Below are 15,749 nucleotides of genomic sequence, written 5' to 3'. Positions count from 1 at the left end.
CCTGCTCCTCCAACTTCCCTCTTCCACAGCTGCTTCTCACATGCTGGAAACAAGGAACTGCAGATGGAAACGTGCACAAGCTCTGCAAAACAGAGGTGACCTACATACACAATAAATTTAGTCCTAAAGAGAATGTAAATCTTTTCAGATAGACTGAAAACTGACCAGACACAAGGATCGAGGTCTTGCACATAACTCAAGCACCTACATATGAAATGATTCCTAATTCATGTTTAGTTATAAATGTTCTCAAAGACATTTGGCATTCAGGTTTGAGTATTTACCGTATTTAGCAAACATTTATACTGCTTTTACATTTCCTTTTGATTATTTCATTTAATATATATATTCATTAAGTAAATATGGTTGCTCTGAGCTAAAGCATAAATATTATCCCAACACCCCTATATATGGGTAAAGATGCATAGCTGCTTTAAAGAAGGTCATATAGGAAGTCACTAAGATTACAACCAAACTTTAGAAACAGTCTTTAAAATTCTACCAATCTTAACCCTTTTATTTTGGACAGCTCAACTAACTTAGTCATTGCTTGGTTTCTGACATCTAGAAGTCATCGCAAGAATCTGACTTGAATACACATTGCACAATTCTTACTGCAAAGAGAAGTAAGAGCTAAAGTCTTCATGATCCTTGACAACAGGTCAGTAACACTCTGGTTTACACAGCATTAAATAGTGGGAAAACACAAAAATATTTGTATTTTCAGAAGGGCTACAACACAGGTTTCACTTCAGTATAAACTCATAATCCAAAAGTAATTGCCTTGATCAGAAACAGACAAAGCAAACTGGTAGAAAACAAGAGTTTAGGCAATACTCTGCCTTTTTTCATTTGTGGAGCCTAAACATATTATAACAGAAGTGCAATCACAGTGCTGCAAATTCAGCATACTTGCTTTCCTTGGTTACCTTTTGCAGCCTGTTAGAGGTATGTGCATGGATTACTTTTACGTTTAATCCTAAAAGTTAAATCAGGGGCTTTTCAATCAAGACCACTGCCTTTTCAGTCATCAGCACTCCTTTTTATTTTAAAAAAGGTTCCTCTGAAAAAGCACTCAATCGGTATTTTGCTCCTCCCCACATCTCCCAGAACAAAGGCAAAAAAGTATGGACATTGCTTTTTAAACACTGCATTTTTAAAAGCATAAAGTATTCAGCTTTTATGAAAACTTTAACAATCATATTTGAGCATACAGACTTCCTGAGATAGAACATTTATTAGATCAATGAAAGGTTGGCTTTCCTGGTCTTCAACAGTTTCCCAAAACAGCTAATTCCCACCATGGAACTGTTTCCTGACCTCTAGGAAAGGGTCACCTATGTGTAACTGTAGGCAAAATACGCCCTTGGCATTCCAAAGCTCCATGGTAAACTCACTAAAAAGAATCCAGCAGGTCCAGTTCACACCTCAATTGAGTTTTGTTTGTATCGTGACAGAATACCCACTCCAGAAGAAACCCTTAAGTAAACCCTTACCTCACTGCCCTAAGTAACACACACTGATTCTTCAGCAATGCCTACAGTTTTCAAAACCAGCTAGTCACCTCCTATTGCTTCCTTTTGCAATGAGCAAACCTCGAAGAACAGGTTGCAACATGAAAATAGCCCTGAAAGACCAGAGCACTACTGCACCAGACGCTACTTATTATCACTAGCATTATATGCATAGCTCTTCAAGTTTAGCATGTAAAAGACAACTGAAAGAAGCAGCCTATTATATGAAACTATATCAATTAATCAAGCTGATTAAGAAAAACTGTTTGTAATTTCAGCTTGTAAAATTTGTATTTTTTAGACAACTGAGGTATGTTTCATTTACCACTAGTCATTAAATTAAGAAGCAGAAACATTCACCCACTTCACACTGAAATTTTCCTCTACTCAAATACCCATGTATTAATCGCCATGAATTTGTTTGTATTCCTATTTAAAATTACTTTCTCATAACATTTCCTAATGTCACCTGATAATCACACATTTTATATGTAAATATCTTCCAACCATATAAAACCACTACAGATTCCAACCAGTTTTGTGGGCTAAGATACACCCAGCAAAGCATTAATGAGAAAGGCACGTGTCTAGTTACCACATTTTCTTCATTGGCTATTCCTGCCCAGTTGTGAAGAAAAAGAAGCCAACATGATGGAAGCCTGCATTTTCTTCTATACTGAATTAATCACACTTCCATAAATCAAGAAATACATCTCTTGTATCATTCACATTAATGACTCAAAGACCGATTTAGACTAGAAGGGACTGCTGGAGGTCATCTCATTCCAACACCTACTGAAAACCAAACTGAAGGTCACCTTTATGGCAGACACGACCACGGTAGACTATCTGGCTCAAAGCATCTGGTCAACGAAGAATTAAACCAGTAAACACCCTCACTGCTTTTTTTTGTTAGGAAGGCTACCAACAGCTGAAGAAATAAGCACTGTTTATTCTCAGGACAGAGACATGATGAATAGAAGGCAGGACATAAAAGCAGTTGAAAAAAATCCCTTAAAAAGGCCACAGGACGAGATGTGTATTTAGACGTCACCTCTCCCAGTCCTAACAAGGCTTGAGGAACAGAAGAATTAAAAGACAATTCTTTGCTTTACCACCAGAACAGGGATGGAGAGTTTTCACTTTTTTCATCTATTAACCAGAAAAAACTATTGAGAGCAACCTTAGCAAGGAATCCAGGATCTTCTCTCCAATTACTGAGGCTAGAAATGTACTTCCAGTATTACGCTGCCCCTACACAGATTCCCTCACCCTCAGATTTACTCTCAACTCTCAGTACAAGCAGTATTTACCCCAATTCAAACCACTTAAATAAACTCTGAAAAACAGCAGTTGTCATTTCAGAGAGGGCTTAATGTGTTACGCTCACTACACAGAACCCAACTTTCACTGATTTCAAGTAGGTTTAATTCAGTAGCAGTTTTAAGCAGGTTTTTTTCCTTTTTTTTTTCCAAATTAAAAGCTTAGCTTTGGGCTGCTGTGCTTGCCACTCCACTAACCAGTCCACTTGTTCAATATATTCTGTCCTTCAAGTAGAGGATACAGCAAAATGAACTGCATACACTTTCACAAGATTATAGGAACAGACAACTGAGGGACCAAGAAAATACTGTAACATTAAGCTCTTCATTGCATATAAGCAAAAGACAAGTTCTCATTTCTAGTCTCACAGAGGATATATTATTTGCACAACAACAGGGGTTTAAATTTGAAAAGAAATAGTTTCTCCACTATACCAAAAACTGAAGAGACATTCTGTGCCAAAGCTAGATTAAGGTTCATGAACTAACACTAACGCTGCTAGTATCATGCAACCATCTTCACAGTGACATGCAACTACCTGAATAACCAAGTATTTCCTCCTTACCACAGCAGTTCAGACTTAAGAGTGACTGTTGCCACAAGTGAGGTTGGGAGCCATTACGTTTGACGGTACCTCTATCTGCATGAGAGAATGGTCACAAATATCAGAGGCAGAGGCAAATGAAAAAGTTGCCAGCGAACTCACTGGAAGAAAGAACACAGGGAATATTCAGGTCTCTTTATTCCTTCAACAATCAGCTGCTTGACCATACTGTAACGTTAAAGTGGTCACGTAATGGTAAATTGAAGTCTAGAGGCATGTTAGCTTCAGCTAGTGATTATAGAGACATCACTTACAGAGACAAATTCAGTTTTACAATGCATACTGACACCTGATGCCTTAATTTCTCACTATGGCTTTAAAAATTAAATCTTAGCAAACTCTTCACATCCTCTCACTGATACAGTATCTTCCAACTCCATCATCTTCTTCCCACATGGCACCATGTCCTTACAAGTTTCAACAAGCTTCTCTTAAGTCTTTGAGTTTTTCAAAGGCAGTTACAAATCATGGTTTGTCACTGCAGGATTTAACACAATACACTTGCAACCCTTCCAATATGTTCAACATCCAAAAATCAATTGATTTGTCAACTATTTTACCTATATAATTTTTTCCCTATTCCTTCAAATAAACTGCCATTCTACTTCCTTGTCTGTTTTTGCTGATGTACTGCCTAGCTTCTTTGGGGTGATTACTTCGCATTTCATTTACCTTTTAAGCACTAAGTTATTTAGCAGTAGAAAGTCACAGCAAATGTCATGAAACTAGTTTCTCTGATCTGCAAAACCTCCAATTGCTCAAATGTCTGTATCTTTAATTACAGTGGTACACAAATACACTGCCGGCAGTGAGATGCTACCGAACAAGTTCAGAACCAGAGACACAAGTGTCAAAAGTAGAGGTATGATAGAAACATTGCCTATTGTAAACTCACAACTCATTTGAGTAAAATTTATCTGCATGTGACAGACTAGTGTACCTTTTTCATGGTAACTTTTGGTTAATGTATTACTGCAAGTCTGCATTATCATAATGCTGCCTCATCACTTGCCCAGTCTTCTGTTTGTTGGCCAGTCACTGATCCACATTCACACCAGCTTGAAGGAAAAACACCCAACCATGTAAGACAGCTACAGACCAGTAAGTTCCTACATTTATATAGCATTATTTAAATGTCTCCATAAAAAGTCAATTAAAGCAGACACTTACCTGACAAACATTACCGATCTCAGAACTAAGAATAAAGAATTGTGTATCAATAAAGAACAAAAGTTTTTCTAAACATAATTACCAGAAGTCTATAATACAGAGACACTGAGGTAAAAGCTAGATTTTATTTTTCTAAGCTTCTAGCCTTTACTATGCATTTGAAATCTGCTGTCTTCCCACTTTTCCTCACTATAAAAATTTAAACTCTTTGTGTGTGTGTGTGAATATTTACAACACTCTTCCACATAACAGCAATGCAGGATCATGCTGGAAATTTTCTTGATTTTTTTTTTTCATGTTTTGAAAACCTATCTGATAAACGTCTTTTCTGTAATTCCCTTGAGAAATACATTGTTTAAATGGCATTGGGACAGAATACATGTTTTTACAAGTTGAAATAAAATTATGCAAGTAATTTACCTAAAACAAACCCAAAACATTTAAAGCATTTTACTATAGAGAAAATGCAAGTAAGCCATCTATAATGGAATTCACATTTTTTCGTATTTGTAATGAATTTTAAGTTTTTATAAGGTCAAGACGATATTAACAGAAAAGTTTTTTTTCAAGTAAGGAAAATATCTTTGATATTAGGATGATTTCCGTATCAGTATTCATTCAAAACAACTCATATAAAGTCTCCCAGTCTAAATTTAAAATGCAGTTATTAATTCTATAGATTTTTATATCCAAATGTAAACAGATGAACAATCAAATCTTATGTCAAAACAAGGACTGCTTTGGCTAATCCAATAAAAATACTTGCAAGATTTCTGTACTTTCTAAAGAAAGTTTCCTGGGCTAGAACTAAAAAAACTTCTCTGTAAAACCACTGTATACCCACATGCACAGGCTAGAGGGGATGACCGTGATCACCCAGACTGCCCCATTTTAGCATCAGCCAACTATCTTCTGTTAAAAAAAGAAACACAAAATGGAATTCAAAGCTATATAATGGTTACCCAGTCTTGTTTTAAAGACAGTAAGAGAAGTGTAACTGCATCAGCTGTCCCACATGGTAGTTACACACACAGTACATTTGTACAACTCTCTGTTGTTCAGTAGATTTTGTTATGCTTTTACAGACTAGACCCTATAAGCCTACATCGATGAACTCCAATTAAGTTATTTGATAAACATATCCCTTCAAGAAGTTAAAAAAAATGCAGCACCCACATTCATTTTTAGGACTGAAAAAAATGTTCTTAACTCATTTTCAGAGTCTGGTCTTTCTCCAGTGTGCTAGCAACCCTTTCCGAATTCCAAAAGTAGCTGTAGCAGTGCCAGCTGCAGAAGACATGCATTAGTACTTTGCCTGTTAGATTCTGTTCTTATACCTAAGTTTTAGCTGGCTCCGAGCTTCACTAAATGCTAATGTTCACAGCTGGATTATCCAGTCACCTCCAACCCCTCTTCATGTCAGTGCTTGCAAGGAGGCCTTTCCCAGCCTACACCTGTCCTGAGGTATACTAGTTTAAATGGGAACTAATATAAAGATTGGTTTGTTTGAGTACAGTCTTTAAAAACAAAAACATAAGCCAGGTTAGTAAACTACAACTATTGAAAAAGCAGTTGTCACATTACCTCTCCCTCAGTAATCAAAAATTTTTAAACTGATGCGATTCTGTTCAAAGACATCAAAGTTCAGAAAGCAGGATGAATCAGGCACTATTTGTGACTTTAAGTTGACGTTTAAAAAGCCAAGGATCAAACTAGTATGATTCAGAAGCTTTTTCTGCCTTTCTTTTTCCTATACCCTGAGTTTAAAAAAAAAAATTACTTTCACTTCCACGTTCCAGTTAAGTGCCTGGTGCTAGTTAACAGTTTACAGAATCCTGATGTCACAAAATGATTTATGTGGTATTGTCAACTGATGAAGCAGAATGGGAAACTGGCAAAATACTGGTGGCTAAGTCAAGCATTAGATGAATGCAATTTTCAGGCCTCTCTCAAGCTCTGCATATTTTAATACTACCTAGATTTAAGGATAGGTTACAGAGTAGTAGCTTGCTGCCACAGAGAGGAGGTGGTCTTGGTCCCTTCACCTTTCTCCCGTTTACTGGATTTTTCACAGAGCTGCTCTAACACTCCCCTTAGGGAGAATGGCAGGGAAAAGGGGAAGCTGGGTAACTCACACCAGCTCAGATACATAATTGAAATGACTCGGAGGGCTCAAATAAATACCAGAGCTTATTAAAAAAGAATGCACATGGAAACTCCTGCTTCCACACATGGTAAATGGTTGTATTAAGCTATATGCGCCACTCGAAATCATAAAAGATAACTTTTTGGACTCATTCCACTATAATGTTAACATGACATCAAGAAAAGCATTCAGAAAGGTCATCGGCCCTCAAGAAGATAAACCAGGTGCTAGAAGGTGCAGACAATAGCTCTCCACTGCCTAAGGCTATAGTTTTATGGCAGTCTAAGCCTATTTAACTACTAACTACTCATACAGCATCATCTGCAGCCTGGCACTTCTGTTCACTGGACAAGTCATGTGTTTCAGCATGCTAAAGAAACAGAAGAGCTTTTGGTTCATTTATCAAATTAGTTTATGCCAGATTAAAGGGTGAAATGGCTCAGCAAACGATCCAGCAAACATTGCAGCTGGCAGAAGAAAAAGAGACACAAGCTGCACAGCCAACAGATAGCAACTTACATTCCTATAACCTGAGATTCAGCTCTCTCACTAAAATTCTAGTGGTGTCAGAAATTAAGAAGGTTTGAAACTCTTCCAGTAACTGAAGGCCCCAAAACAGTCATAAGTGGGATGAAATATGATTACCAGAAAAAAATTAGGATTCACTCATAAGCTGACTTGACATTTCGGGGCTTTTTTTCTTTCAAATCTAAAGCTAAACATTTTGCCTCCTGATAAAACCTGAGATTCTTTCCCATAAGTCTGGAAACAGAAATTGAATTCCACAAATTCCAATTCATTTGTTCTAACAAGGGATACTTATTACACTGGGTCATCCTATCTTATATGAATTGCAGCAAATACACATTCTTATCTTAACTCAGCAGAAGAGTAGTTGAAATCTATTCTGTCATGCTTCCCACATCCCGAAACAGTAAGGATTTAGTCAAATATTGGTTATCTCTATTTCATTTAAGTGTTAGCATGAGTCATGTGCAATACCAGCTAAAGCATACTGTGGTAAATGCATCCCAAGCCAGAAATCTGATCCTAAAGACTTGAGTATGGTTACCTGCAACAGTAATGGACTAGATGTCAGGTTTGAAAAAACCTGCTGTGTCATATTTTTTACATAACTACATCTTTTTTTCTGCGGTCATTATTTGATTTTGCATTGGCAAAGTTTAAACTCAAACAACAAATCTTCCAGTGTCACACTGCCTTCACTAAGTCTTCCAAATTTCTCCCAGTTCATCACTGTTTTGGTACTCTGTTTTGAATCGTGAACCTCCAGCTCCTGCTTTAGAGCCCTCCTTTGTTGAGACAATCACAAACATCCAAATCCAAGCAGCAAGAACTAATGTAAAACCTGCTCATTAAGAAATACATTCTGAAGGAGAAACAAAAGCATATATATATATATAATATATTTATATATGTATATATAAATATATATAAAATATTTTTATATACATATACATGTTTATATATATATAATGCCTATATAGTTCAGGACTTTTGGAGACTCATCTGCTCTAGAAATTGTATAGATTTTGTGATTCATGAGATATTCCAACAAGATGCTTGTGTATTTGAAGATAGAGTAGATTTACATGGAATACCTTTCTTCAGTGAGTCTTAAGTTTTTTATTCTTAGCTATCAGAAGATGTCTTTGTCTATGCACTGGGTAAGTGAAAACACAATCAAGGAAGATTATGCTTATTCTTTAAGTAAGCTGTGGAGTAGTGGGACATGAGAGGAGCACTATATGAAGGCAAAAGGTTTAGAATGTCAGTTTAAATAAAAAAATCCCAACAGAACAACTTAAAACTAAAACATACACCAAGCCTTCCCTTACCTTTGTCTGCTATTTATCCGGTACTGGAAACATCCCCCCTTGCCCCCCAGACTTCTTGGCTGAAACATGATGTTAGCAAACTCCAGTTAGAAGTGTGAAAGAAGATTCACAGTTTACTGTTTACAGTACTTGGCTTGGCATTGATCTGTTTTCCCTGTTGTACACTCTCACACTATTACCAGAACTTGTTTTGCCACAGCTCTGCACTGCTTTTCCAACTATGGAGACCGATGCTTTCTCTTTCTACATACCATCAGCGACAGCGTATTTTGAACACTAGCATGGGACACTAACCATATTACACCAGAAAAATCAACCTTTGATCAACATATAACTATGCCCCTGGAGTCATAAGGTTAAGATTATTACTTAGCCTATTCTTACACAAATGACAGACAGTCCTCTCCCCCCCTCCCCCCCAAGTTCATTTGTATTACTGATGCTTTGTCAATTACTAGTTTTCAGCAAACTACTCCAAAGTTAGACATAGGATGGTGTGGTGTTGTCTAAGACTTTGGAACAACAGCCTAGGGAATTTCAGGAGAAACAAATTGCTTCTTTCTTAAGTAACAACAACAAATATTCACAGAAAGACCTAATTCATGTCATACCACTTACCTGAAATAAAAGGAACTATGGAACAGACACAGCTAAGTCAGATCTGCTTAACCATCATTTGGTTAAGACCGTCTGAGAACTCATCCAACCACAGCAAACAACCGTACTGCAGGCTTAGGTTCACATTTAGATCCCACAAAATAATAAAAAAATATTCCTTAGTCATCCATTAAGCCTACTTTTAAAAAAAAATCAACCATGTCTTTTCTCTCATTCCCTGCACTTGCTGGGAGATCCACCCCATCAAGAGGCCAAACAAGGCAGCAGTTGTGCCATCTGGGTAACTAGCTACCCAGTGCAGGTCAGCTGCACATCACAGCTAGTGGCACCAGGGGATTGCCCTATTCCTCCCACAAACCGCATGTCTGTTTCTCCTGAGCCAGAAGTGGTGCACACAAAAGCAGCAAGCTGGTTTAGTGGGCTAAAGTGGAAGCAAAGCAATGCCCCTTCCTGACAGTAACATCCTCTCTCAACTGCTGCATAATCAGATAAGCATCAGGATGAAGAAAAGGAACAGAATTGGCCTTTCAGGAACTGTTTATCATTATCAGTGTGGATCCAGAGCACCTAAGGTTGGGTACCCCCTCGATATCTTACAGTTCTATGTTACAGTTAAACCATGGGCCTTACCACTTCCCCATCTTTGTCTTCTTGACAACCAGCCACACTCTCCTCCCCTACACATACACTAGCGTTCATGCAGACTGGTTTTCAACTTGTCAAAGTCCCTGAACTAATTTACCAGCTAGACAAAAGAGTTCTAATCTCATAAGCTCTTTGAAACAGTTTGCCAAAAACATGCATGAGTAGCTAGCATCAGCAGACAACAGCAGCAAAGATTCACTGGCTCAAGCTCCTTCAGAATTACGCCCCCAAGCAGAAAGCACAAATCATATACACTACCACTTCAGAGTCCTAGCAAGTTCTAGAAATGACATATTTTGAAAAGCAATTAAGAACACTGTTGAGAGTTTCTTTTGGCTGCAAACAATCCCTCAGACACCACTGTATAATTAAAGCTATGAATTTATCTTTTCATATTTGGACACAACAATAAAACAAAAGTAGACTTTCCCCTGGTATCCACTAAATTGCCAAGAAATCCTCTGTGTTCTGCACTATTTAGCAGAAGAAAAAAAATGAAGAAGCATTCAGAAATAAGATCTGTCGATCTTAAGTCTCTTGAACTCAATTAACAAATGACACTTTCACTATCCTCATTTTCTGATGTTCCTGATGATAAAACTGTGTGAAAGTTTATGCCACTCAAGTCTTTTGACTAAAACAACTCTTCCCATTTTCATGCTATCACAGCATTTTCTGAACTACAGGCTAAGGGTGTTGGCTGCTCAACTCATTACTTATCCCAGCCATAATGCCCAAAAGACATATTCCAAAGTCTTACAGATTCCTTTTTACCTGAAGAAATAGCACAAACAATACAAGTCCTAAGAATTTCAGAAACAGTGACGTGTAAGATAAATGTTATTCGTTGTATCCCATCTAGGAGGTATGGTCCAAAAGACTGAAATCAGTCAGCCCAAGTCAGATATTGCCCTAGTCTCCTGCAAAGGGGAATGGGATCATAATCATTAACAAGCCTTTTTGAAGACAACTTTGCACAGCTTCCATTTAACATATTTACGACTAAAAAAATAAATATATCTAGTCAGTAACGTTCTTAATGTAATTTCTGACAGGCAAGTTTTCTTTGAAGTGCATCAGCATTTGCAAGAGTATGGTCATGGAACAAGGAAGATATCCTAATAAATTTATACCTTAGAAGTATTCAGTTATTCCACTGTAATTGGTTTTGTTCTCCTGTAACACAGAATGGAGATTTCTCCCAGATAAACAGCGTCATTCAAAACCAGCTGTAGCTGCAATTCACCAAAAGCTGTCCTTATCAAACTGTTATTAAGCAGGCCTTCAGAAATAGAAGGTCAATCTCAGGTTTGTCCCTAATAGATAGGTATGAACAATGCAAGCTACTCCTTTAATAAGAACTAAACCTCTGTGGGTTTAACTTGCATACAAAAAACTTTAACAGACCTCCCAACAAGCCCATTATAGAAGAAATTATTACAAGACTCGTTTGTTTTCAATTGCTTATCACCTGACCTGTCCCACTGGGAGTAACACTGGCAGTGTATGTACAAACTCAAATCTAGAGTATTGAGGCAAAACAACTAGACTAGTATCAGACCACACCTAGCTCAGATGGCAGCCATTAGTTTTTACTAACACTGCACTACTGATGCCACTGGTGCAGGAACAAGCCAGTTGTGCAGTCAGACAACAATACAAGACAGTAAACATTGCAGATCTTGCAATGGAGGCTGACCTACATAAGTAATAAAGGTTTCAGTTACCACTTGCACCACGTATTTTAAATAGACAGCAACTAGCCTTAACTCCTCTCATGAACAAACCCACTGAGGAAAATAATAGTGGTTTCTGAAAACAGACTGTCCCTAGTAAATTCATACCTAGAACACTTACTGTCAAAGTGTTTTTATCTACCACTATTCACATCTTAGAAGAAACTGAAGTTTAACAGTTCCTGTGTACGGAAGAAATATTCCCTTCCTCTTTCTAAGGGAAATCATTTGAGTAAAAACATTTGAAAAGCTTAATGGAAAACAAGAAGCAACATAGTTTTGGCAAATTGCCAAAGGCAATCAAGTTATAGATAGAAAGGGCATTTTATTAGGGCACATGAACAACTAACAAATCAGAAGACAACTGTTCTTCATTCACCTGCTGTCCTCAAAACAGTACATGCATGTTCCCTTGAGTTACCCTTCTCCTCCACAGACCATCATCAGAACAGTATCCCCATTATAAGTGCAGGCTCTTGACCTGTGCTCTAATATCTAACAGTTTCTCACAGCACATGCCACAAGACTTAAAAAAAATCTCATCAAAGAACTGGCCCCCAAACAAATCCTATTTAATCAACGAGAAGCACTTCCCATGGAAAGCTGAGTTTGCTTTGGCATGTGAGAAGATACACCTAGCTAACTCGGCACACTTTGATACTGACCCTTTATTTAAATACAGTGAACAGATATGCATTCACAAAGAAAGCTTACAAAGTTAACTTGAACACACCAGTTTACAATTTTCCCAACTCCTGTGCTCTGATACCAAGTATAACTTCATGACGGGAGTACAAAGCAAAAATATAGTTCACAGTCACTGCTCTCATTAAGAAATCTAGCAGCGCCAGGGAGATCAGCACATCTTCTCAGTTCTCTGCACGGTCCCTGTCCAGCAGACACAGAAAGCCTGGGCTTGTCAAGGGAAGATGTACTACAAGAACAAACACTGGAAGACAGTAAGAATCTCTCTCCTCTTGATTTCTTTATGGCAAAGCAGAATTTGTTAGTCACCTCCTAACAGGTACATATAAAAGAGCTGAACCCTAACCTCAGGTGCTAAAGAAAACATTATTGTAAGAAACATGATTCTCTTCTCCCTTTTCCGAGCCATAAAGGTACCCTCCATGCCCCACCATGAGCAACCACAGGAAAAACACATTCAATTTACAATCAAGATGGTGGGGTCAGATCACATATCTTCAGGTTTTCTATTTTGAAAACTGCTAGTATCCTATACAAGAGCTAACTGAGAATTTCAAGACTAATCTGGATATTCTGCTTTAGCCATTTCTAAGTCTAGATCTCCTCAGAATTAGTAATCTCAACTTCTGTTTTGAGACATGCGCCAGATTTCTAAGGACAGAAAAAAATATTTTCTCAACTTCCTGGACTCTAAAGTTACAGTATTTACTAGCAACTGGTACAGTTTTAGAAATGCCAAGTACTTCATCACTTCTAACAAACATATAACATAGGTATGTAAGAAAACAAAAAAAGATAGAACATCATTTAACTAGTATCTTCAAATATCAGTTTGTGTCCCTACACATATGGCCTGGATTTTTTTAAAAAAACAACAAGCCACAAAAAACCCACAAACCCAACAGGTCACGAAAACAAATTCCCTGTTTTCAACAGCCGGTTATGTACATATTCTTATGAAATTAAGAATAATTCCTTCACCGTAATATACATAAACTTGTTAGAGTACGGTTCCCCCAAACTACTGTGCCCATCAGACACCAAGTGGCCTTACTCAAGCTTAGTCCACCTAGAGAACTTACTTTCCACAGAAAAGAACAACGCTTTCAAAAATCTAACAAGACTTTACCTGCTAAAAAAGGCAATAATTGTGAACCAATTAAAAAGTTTTCCTTTAAGCGGCACTGGCACCGACATAACTCCCAGCTTCTACTTGCTTAGAAGAGAGTAGTCCTGACAAATTATGAACCCTAAGTGCTCTGGAGCAGCAGCTGCTGAAGTGGGTCACACATGCAAGATAATCCACTGAGGTGTGGGAGGAAAATATTTTTCTTAACACTGATGCATAATATTTTTAAATAATGCTTATTTCATCTTTTTCTGATCCCTTCTTAATTTCTGGGTTTGAGTATGTTGTATATTCAAAGTATGTTTTTGATCATATAACGTACGATACACAGTAGTACCTGTATATAACTGATAAATCAATAAACATACTGGGGATGCATGCTGAAAAGGTGTTCTTTTTGCAGATAGCCATATGCAGCCAAAAAAATTGGGAGGCCACAATTCCATAGCAGAAGCTCCCTTTCCCTGTTAACAGGACTTCCCTGTTTTTCTACAGGGAAAAAGAGGATTTATATTTGTCCTGCCTTCCCTCGTTTTCCTAGATTGCAGTAAATTAACAGAAAGGTACACGGATCTTTCCCACTCACACAATGATTTGGGGGTTCTTTTATTAGAACGTCTCCAACAGCCAGCTCGACGTCTAGTCCTACATCTCTTCAAAGGTCCAGCACCATAACTATACTAATCGGTTCCACTTTGCTTCTGGAAGGGAGGATGAGCTCAGTTTCACTCCAGTGTTGGGATTTCAGAGGGTCTGAATGAATGGCGCCTCAAAAGGCACATGGCTTCAGTGTCTCAATTGTAGGGCTAAGGCTTTTTTTTTTGCCACCTCAACCATACGAAACTTAAGGTTTCCTCAGGAACAGGCAACTTAATGTGAAAGCCTATTACTGGAAAGGTGTATCAGAAAACCATACAGCGATAAACGACCTGCTTGGCAAGGGAACATTAAGCGGACACGATAAAACAACAAATACACAGAATTAAAGACCATCAAATATCATTAACTCTTATCGCTTTGCGAGAACAGAGAGAAAAGATAAGGGTTACAAAGAAGAACATGGGAAGTCAAGTGCCTAGACCCTTACCCAGCTCTTCCCTCTCACCCAACACGAGCTCTGGTGGGCCTCCCCAGTCCCCCTCACCGGCGGGCTGCCAGCAAACAGGCAGCCGGCCGGCAAGCCCGGGGCGCAGGGAAGGCGGGAGGCCGGCAGCGAAGCTTGCCAGGCCTGGCCACCGAGGAAGGCCGGCGTCAGGCCGCCAGCAATGCCGCGAGGGGGACCGCTCCCCGTTGCCCGCCGCGGCAGGAGCGGAACACCCACCAACCCCCTTTCCCCACCCCGGGCAAGAAGAGGGGGGAGAAAAGGGCCCGTCGCCCTCCCTACTGACCTGCCGAAGGCAGCTCTGCTGCAGGACCGAGGGTGGCCCGGCAGAGCCCGCTCCCCTCAGCCCGCGCAGCCACTGCCACCACCCTCACGCGTACGGCCGCCTTACCGCTCACCTAGCCCGCCCGGATCTCTCCGCTCACGCCTCAGCGCGGCCCTCTCACCTCTACCGGAGACACACGTCAGGAGAACGCCCAAGCCAGGCCAGAAACACTCTCCGCCGCGCCGCGCCACGCCACGCCCCCCCGCCTCCCCCTACCCAGCAGCCCAACACGGAACGGGAATTCAAACAACACACCGGGACTACTTTCTCTCTGCAGGCGGAAGCACACGGTCTGCGCGCGCTGCACCCCGAGACCATTTTAAAGCGCCGAGCGGCGCGCAGGTCAGGAGGCACGCTGGGAGTTGTAGTCTTCCCGTGTCAGCCTCGCTCGCCTGGCAGCGCCCCTGCGCTGCTCCCCAGCCAATAGGCGGCCTCGCCGCACAACCGGGCGGGAGGGGGGCGCGGCCGGCGGCGGCCGGAGTTAGTTGTTGCGCGCGGGCGTGGCGGTCGCAGCCCCGTCCCGGGAGTCGGCCCCTCTCCGGGGCCCGCCGGTCGTGGGAGCCGCTCCTGACAAAGCCTCTTCGGCGCAGCCGCCGCCTGCCCGCGGGAGGCACCGCGGGGCTGGGGAGCCCCTGCCAGGTGAGGGGCCGGGGCGAGTCCGGGGACGAGAGGGGGGTGATGGCCCCTCTCGCTGTGAGGGGCGGCCGGGCGGCGGCTCGGTTTTCCTCAGGGCGGCCCCGGGTCGGGGCACTGAGAAGAGGGCCCGGCGGGGTGTGAGGGGAGCGGCCAGGCGCAGCTGCCGCCTGGCTGCTCGTCCCTCCTAAGAGGGTCCTGCCGGTGTCCTTCCTGCCCCGCCGCCCCGGCCTGCTGCGG

General features: G+C 40.5%; 2 protein-coding genes across 12 annotated transcripts in view; one reads left to right on the top strand and one right to left on the bottom strand.

Moving 5' to 3' along the window:
* HMG20A (high mobility group 20A) overlaps positions 1-15,151 on the bottom strand; it is a 43,764-nt gene extending 28,613 nt beyond the window's left edge. Inside the window, exons 1-2 of one of the 7 annotated variants that reach the window (XM_055716075.1) lie at positions 14,838-14,931; positions 8,617-8,675 (exon numbers count right to left, since the gene is read on the bottom strand). The gene's annotated coding sequence lies outside the window, so the exon portion shown is untranslated. Of the gene's footprint in view, positions 1-8,616; positions 8,676-14,837; positions 14,967-14,997; positions 15,018-15,131 lie in introns of those variants that run through there. The other 6 variants (XM_055716076.1, XM_055716077.1, XM_055716074.1 and 3 more) reach the window with 6 other exon arrangements.
* A 189-nt stretch (positions 15,152-15,340) lies between these two features.
* PEAK1 (pseudopodium enriched atypical kinase 1) overlaps positions 15,341-15,749 on the top strand; it is a 119,973-nt gene continuing 119,564 nt past the window's right edge. For 3 of the 5 annotated variants that reach the window (XM_055715543.1, XM_055715541.1, XM_055715542.1), the window contains exon 1: positions 15,344-15,515. The gene's annotated coding sequence lies outside the window, so the exon portion shown is untranslated. Of the gene's footprint in view, positions 15,516-15,749 lie in introns of all 5 variants that reach the window. The other 2 variants (XM_055715545.1, XM_055715544.1) reach the window with 2 other exon arrangements.

The sequence above is a fragment of the Falco cherrug genome, chromosome 7 (assembly GCF_023634085.1).
Source record: "Falco cherrug isolate bFalChe1 chromosome 7, bFalChe1.pri, whole genome shotgun sequence".
Classification (NCBI taxonomy): domain Eukaryota; kingdom Metazoa; phylum Chordata; class Aves; order Falconiformes; family Falconidae; genus Falco; species Falco cherrug.
The sequence above is the reverse complement of the archived record's forward strand: the minus strand, read 5'-3'. Positions and strand labels throughout refer to the sequence as shown.